The sequence below is a fragment of the Magnolia sinica genome, chromosome 19, assembly GCF_029962835.1.
Source record: "Magnolia sinica isolate HGM2019 chromosome 19, MsV1, whole genome shotgun sequence".
NCBI classification, from domain to species: domain Eukaryota; kingdom Viridiplantae; phylum Streptophyta; class Magnoliopsida; order Magnoliales; family Magnoliaceae; genus Magnolia; species Magnolia sinica.
The window spans coordinates 28,779,619-28,787,085 of NC_080591.1; the positions used below are offsets into that span (position 1 = coordinate 28,779,619).

A 7,467-nucleotide genomic window follows, 5' to 3' on the forward strand; every position below is an offset into this window, starting at 1 on the left:
AGCTTTGTGGGCCAGATTGTGCATTCTTATTTGCTAAACATCTTTCAGGAAGTTTTACATCTGTGATTTATCACAATCCTATGGTTCGATGCAAAGTATGAGCTTCAGAAGTTTCAGTCCAATAACCAAGAAAATTCAAGCATTTTGATTTCCTGTTAGATATCCATGTGTAGTGTCAGCTTTATTTGGACTAGTATTCATATTTAGATTAATTAACACAAAATTCTATTACTAGTTAAAGATTACTGCTCCCAATTCCCAAGACAGAAACTGTGATACACAAAATTCTGCCTTTGTGAGCTAACTCCAAGAATGATTTGGATAATGCTGAAAGTAGTACCTGCTCTCTTTGTTGCAAGGTGGATAGATATAAATGAGCTATTTAGGTGCATTTGTTTTTTTAATCTTTCCACAAAACCAGTGAATAAGACTTCCCTTCCCTTTTTCAACCAATAATTAGGACTTGGCTTAGGCAATTTACATAACTCTGCTTTATGGGCTCCCATCCCATGTGAAATATTGAATATCACGGCACTATTATATAGGCTTTAACCATGTAGAGCGTCATGATTGATTTATACTTTATAATGAGGCATGTTGGAAATGTTTTCCATGATACCTAATTCGGGAGTTGGTTTTCCGTGTTGACTATTTTATTTTATTTTTGCACCTTATACTAGTGTTCTTGTTGTGATTCTTCGACCCATAACCCGGATTTTGTGTTTATTTCTTGTCCTAATAAGTTGCAGTCTCCTTTGATAGGCAATAGCCTACATACTTTTGAAATATTCTGACACAACAATGTTACCTAAATTGCCAACACCACTACATTTTCTAGTTTGAATTGCCCCCGATTATGGACCATTTACAATTATGCATCAACTATTGTCTCACCATTATTGCTTACTTTCATTTATTTTCCAAATGTATTGTTTCTCATTTGTCTTTCCATTTTCCGTCTATCTGGCCTTTAATTATCTATCTTAGGATCTTCCATTGTAGAAAATTTCTTCTAAAAAGTTGTATGTACATTTCAGATCTGTTGCAATTAGTTAAATTTCAATCCTAGTTGCTTCATCTATCTTGGGATCTTCCCATGTGGAATTTTCAACATGCATGCATGCAATTTTCTCATATACATGCAGCCCCTCTCAGCAATTTTGGGTTGGCTTTTATATAAAAGTTGTGCTGCCATGTTTGGATATGAATTTGTTGCTCAAATTTACTAAAACTTTTCCTTTGTGGCTATCATGAATGTTTTGATGGGTGGCTTCCAGTGTTACTATGACACTTCCAAGGCAACAAATGAGCTCATTCAAAAGATACTACTTATAGGATTGGAGCCTGGAGCAGTTGATGTGTTTCTTGATTTCATTTACTACTCAGGTGGTCCTCTACCTAACGAACTGCTCACCCAAGTTAAGGTTAGGCATCACCCCACATGATGTCAAATTCTATTTCTTTTAGCCTTTCGGTTCCTCCAATTCATGAAGCTGGTTCTGCATTTCTATGTATTGTTTTCTTCTTTCTTTGAAGTCAAGGTTTGTGTTATTTTGTTGATATAATTTAGAAAATTTTTTGCATCAGTATGCAATCGTTCTTCAAAGCATTTTCTTTTATAAGATGTTATCAGTTGTTCTTTATCTTTATTCAATTTTTGCTCATGCCTCATCTTGAAATAAGGTTTTTCTAATGGAGTTACTTTGTTATAACCAGGGAATTCATGTTTCAGAGGACTTTGTTGCTGAGCAATTGAGGTCCATGATTTCTGATATGTAGGTTGATGTGGTAAGTGACAAGCACTCAAAAGCAAGTTACGATAATGATGGTGGAAAAGGATTCATGTAGCCGACCCCAATTAGTTGGGATAAGGCTTAAATGATGATAATGATGGTCTTCCTTATTTTGCTTTAGGTCACTCAGGTTGGCAGCTGGTATACAGGAAGTCAAAGTTGAAATGGTAAATGGTTTCCTTTATTCGCTCCATTTTTATACATGCAAATTGATTTTCACATTCTGTCCTTCATTTGATATGATTGTGTGCCAGAAAATGATGCCCATCCCAAGCATTACAACAAATATGATGTTGAACTATGGTGCCAATTATTCTATTGTTAGTTATTATGTTGGAGGTAACTTTGATTTTTTCAGCTAGCGATATTGAGGGATTCATTGAGCTAACTGGATTGTATACAGGAACTAGGGTCCATTCAGCTACAAGTCTACTTATACTTCTAAGATGTGAAACTATAGATGAGCCTGAGTCTCTTCTTTGTTTCTTATCTTTGTTGATTTGTCCTAGGTTCCCTTGTATTTCATAAGGTTGGTAAACTATTAGATATGGTGGCAAGGCAACTCAATTGAGTAGTTGCCTTGTAACCTTGCATGCTTGCATTGATGTCTTTATTTTGCACCCATGTATGTGAGTGGATAAGTGATGCCATTCTTGTAAAAATTTTGCAAACCATATTTGTTCTTAGTTAGTTTTGATTCATTTTTGTCCTTACACTGTTTTTCTTTTGCTTTCGAAGGTTTGCCAGGACTTTTTACATGGAAAATGCAAACGGAAATCTTGTCGATACTCTCATGTTTTAGCTCATGGAATGCCTTAGGTCAAAGATGCATACTTATGATTTCTTAGTTGTGATCTGGAAATTTTCATTTGTATTGTTTCATGTCTTCTCTTTAAGCTTGCTGTGTATTTCTTGTTTAACAAAAAATTATTTCATTCGCTTAACAATTGGATGAATGTAGTAAGTAGTAACTATGAGTTGGTTCGATCATGTTGCTCCATGGATGGTGCTCTTTGAGGCAACATTTAGGTCTCAAGTGTGATCCCAATTTACCTACCCACAGAAAAAAGGGGAAAGAAACTACTATTTGGTGGAATATACAATATATTGGAGTAGTTCTCCTATGCTTTATTGGCATGGAGGGAGGGGCTGGAGCTGGCTGGACCTCGTGATATTAAGAAATAATTTGAGTATTAAAAAATTGAGTCTTAATGCTTTCTAAATGTCCAATCAAGTCTTAAAAATTGATATAACGAAAATTGATATAACAGAAAATATTAATCCAAACATGACACAACAGTTTCATGTTTTTATGTTTTATTTGGAGAATTCATCACTGTTGCTATGTGCAACATTTTACTTCTCTGTCTGAGTTACAGTTCATTTGTAGCAACATGGAGCACCTATGAAGTCTCCTGGTTCTCGGCGCAACTTTGAGATGGTACGTTGTAAGGTCATAGGATCCAGCTGCCTATTGTGTTTTCTAAGATGTTTATGTTTTGCTTGTAATTTCAATTGATGCTTCTGTTGATGATTGGAGCATCGTGATGCTTTTATGTGATTAGATTCCCATAGTTCACTAATTTTTCATGTTCAACTTGAATCTCTAGAAATTGTTGCTTATTTTATATTTGCACTCAACGACACATACGTAAGAGCTGGAATTGAACATGGATGCTTTACTCTAGGAAAGCATTGATAGGTTGTCCCAACAACATATCCAGAATCCTCTGTTTCTCTCTGTTTTCTTCAGCTCTTCTCTTGAAAAAGAAAAAGAAAAAAAAGAAGAAGATGGTGTTGTCCCAACCAGCATTAGATCAGATTAGTTTTGTAGGAAACCAGAAGCCCGTGTCCAACCCTGGCATTCCAACCATAGACCTGTCAAAACCCGAGTCCAAAACTCTTCTTGTGAAAACCTGTGAAGAGTTTGGATTCTTCAACCATGGCATTCCATTAGAGTTCATCGATAGGTTGGGAGCTGAGGTTGTGAAGTTCTTCTCCTTACCTCAACCTGAGAAGGAAAAAGCTGGCCCTGCTAATCCGTTTGGGTATGGAAACAATAGGATTGGACCCAATGGTGATGTGGGCTGGATTGAGTATCTCCTCTTTCAAACCAATGCCAATTCCATTTCTCAGAGATCTTGGGCCATTTCTAGAGAAAACCCAGAAATATTTTGGTAAGAAAATCCAACCATTTTCTCTTGCAGCTCAAACCCAATTGCAATTTTCAAATAGCATTAGCTATTTATAGCTACGATTCTTCAGCTTGGAGCTTCTGTTTTTATGCAATAATACTTCATGTTTTGATGAAATGACCTTTTTTGGTGGGTTATTTTTCAGCTCTGCTGTGAGTGATTACATATCAGTTGTGAAGAAATTAGCTTGTGGAGTTCTTGAATCTTTAACTGAAGGGTTGAAGGTTGAACCAGGCTTACTGGTTTTGGAGAACACACTGACCCTCAGATAATATCAGTTCTGAGATCAAACAATACATCAGGCCTCCAAATCTCTCTGTGATGGGAGCTGGGTTTCAGTCCCACCTGACCACAACTCCTTTGTCATTGTTGGTGATTCCTTGCAGGTATAAATCTGCATAATGATGCTTCTTCTTTTTCTTCTTCTTTCTATTTAATTCCCAAGTTTCTCTGTTTTGAAGAATGGGCTTAATATGGTGGACCCAATTGAGAATGGGAGAGCAGCAGTATTGCAAAAGTTGTGGTGAAGTACAGTTGCATCTCTTGAAGGAGGCTAGGTTGCTTGGAGTTGTTTGAATCATGGGATGAGGCATCAACCTTCACGTTGCTAACCATGTAATCATTGTTGATGGTTCGTGGAACCCTACTTATGATCTTCAGGCTCAGGTTTGGAGGTATGACATAATCGAGATATTTATTTTCTAAAAAAAATTAATGCTTAATCTTTTAGAGCGCAGTTTTCTCGTTGTTGTTCTTTTTTTTCTAGATGTATTGCTTTCTTGCAGGGATGGGCAAACAAGCCAGTTTATGCACATCGTTTGATGGCACATGGAACTATGGAAGAAAAAATATATAAATGGCAGGTATAGACAACATGACTACTAATAAATGATGTGTACGAGGCTTTGCTTACCATCACATTGTGAATCTCTAGATCCCATTTTACTGTTTTTTTAAAAAAAAAAAATTTAAAAAAAAAACATTTTCTTCCAAACTTTGATTGTAGAAGAAAGATTTTCAAATCTTTCTTCTACAATCAAAGTTTGGAAGAAAATGTTTTTTTTTTTTTTAATGATTTTTTGTTACTGCAATAGGTGACAAAAGAGGGACTTGCTGCAAAGGGTGGTTGAGAGGCAATAAATACATCGTGACCATTTTTAAGTAAGGTCCTGCATCTCTTGGATTTGTATTTTAATTGATGGGACATAATTATGATGATCATTTGTTAAGTTTTCAGGGAAAATGATATTCTTTATCTTATTTCATCAGTAGCTGACCTAATTTTGGCTATTTACTATATATTTAGATCAGTTTCTATTTCAGGCATTTTGAGCATCCAAACACATTGATATTTAGTCCAGTTTCATATTCAGCCTGATCTTGTGAATGTGTTTCTTATTAAACAATCTTGTGAATTATTTTTTGAATGACCATCAGGTGTAAGAAAAAAAAAACAAAAAACAAAAAACCTGATATATATTTTTTAATCAGAGATATTTTAGCGACGGACCAAATCTGTCGTTAATTTCTGAACGTTGAAAGAAAACGACGGATTTGAGGTCCGTCGCTGTACCCACATTAGCGACATATTAGCGACGGACCTTATCCGTCGCTAATATTTAAGTGACATTTTTAAAATTTGCGACGAATAAGTATGCGACAGACCTTATCCGTCGCAGAATAAATGACATTTTATTCGTCTAAAATAAAAGACCCAGTAAACAGCAATGGACCAAGCAACGGACAAAATCCGTCGTTTATTTGGTTTTACGACGGATTTGGTCCATCGTAAATTCACGATTTTGGTGTAGCGTAGAGTCGGATTCGATAATGATTTGCTTGTAGCCCCTAGCTAAACAGATTCTAAGGCCATCATACACTACCTGGAGCTCAGCGTAAGTATTAGAAGCAATGCCATAGCCTGAGCAGAAGGTAAATAAGAAAGCCTTTGTCACCACGACACACTCCCCCTCCCCCAGCGGTGCCCAGGTTCATCTTAGAAGACCTGTCGACATTTATCTTTACCCAATTCCAACATGGCCTGATCCATTTGATCACCTTAGCAGGCAAAATGGGGGAAGGCCTGGAGATAGAAATGGAAGATGGAATCACACCACCTACAGCTGTCCCTATGGTTAGATTCTTTCATGATAAAATTGAGGAAATTTTAGACCGATAAATACTTTTGTAAGGATAAACCTTGAATTGTTTTATATGGTCCAAATGAATCTAAGGCTCTGTATGGTTGGAAACCTATATAAAGTATAAATGATTTATTTCTAAACCATCCATTGGATGAGATTTTCCAACAGAGGATCTGATTATAGAGATTTGATCAATACATTTCATGTGCTACTTGATGTAAATGTTGGATATATGTTGTACATAACATTCATCCTCTTATTGACCCACTTGGGTGTGAGACCATGTCACGCCCCAAACTCGGAAACCGGGCTCACAAAATTCCCAATCGCTGAATCCGGCGCCGACAGCCTCCATAGTGCCCCATTCTCGGATTCCGGTACTTATATACTAGATTCCAATCCTGGGATCCTATAAGGAGGATTTTTCAAACGTACATTTGTCTCATAAGAAGCATAACCACAAGCATACCCAAATCATAAAGGTAACATCATCACCACATATCCACTAATATAAATATTTTAATATAATGCTGAAAGGGAAATACATATGCCGAAAATCAAAACTCCAGAAGACCGCTGCACGCTCTAAGCTCAATGCTGCTACAACCTAACGCCACCTGCACGCATCTATTGTGCATAAGCTTATAGAAAGCTTAGAGGGTGGTGAAAGTGTGTTTAAGGTAAGTGTCAAGTGTATAATAAAGCCCATAAATCATATACTATCGGAATAAGCGGAAATACTGACAAGATCATGAATGTTATCAGCTATACCAAAGCTGGTGATGCAAGGCATGAATGCTATCGGCCATACTAAGGCCATGCGATACGAAACATAAAAAGACGATAATAGATGCTGAGGATGCAATGCAATATGCAAATCCTGACGAGCCATGAATACCATCAACCTCATCTAGGCTATATAAATATAAAAAAACATAGTAACCAAAAATACTAAGCACTGCAGATGTAATGTAATATGCGGTGCGAATGAAATAACCATGCTGGAATGTGAAGTCGGGATGATAGTACGTAGTATCGCCGGATATGGGGTTCACCACAAGGGACTTCTATCCAAACCAGTCCCATACCTAAATTTGGATAGTCCGACTCAATGTGGTGAACTCCTGATCTCAGGTTAGTCGCGCGCCCAACCGAAATCCTGGCCATGCAAAGGTACACGTGACAAATAGTTACGCACCACCAGCCCAAGTGGATAGTGAATGAATGAATGAATGGATATGCAATTCCTGCTCAATAAATCCACATATCAGTGCGATTACTCTCTGGGAAAATCACCGGGGTCTATTACACTAGACACCGACTACCTCCTCCCTA

At 37.1% G+C, this 7,467-nt stretch overlaps 1 pseudogene; it reads left to right on the forward strand.

Annotated features, from left to right (window-relative positions):
• Positions 1 to 3,254: 3,254 nt before the first annotated feature.
• Positions 3,255 to 4,705, forward strand: LOC131234783 (gibberellin 2-beta-dioxygenase 1-like; annotated as a pseudogene).
• Positions 4,706 to 7,467: the final 2,762 nt, after the last annotated feature.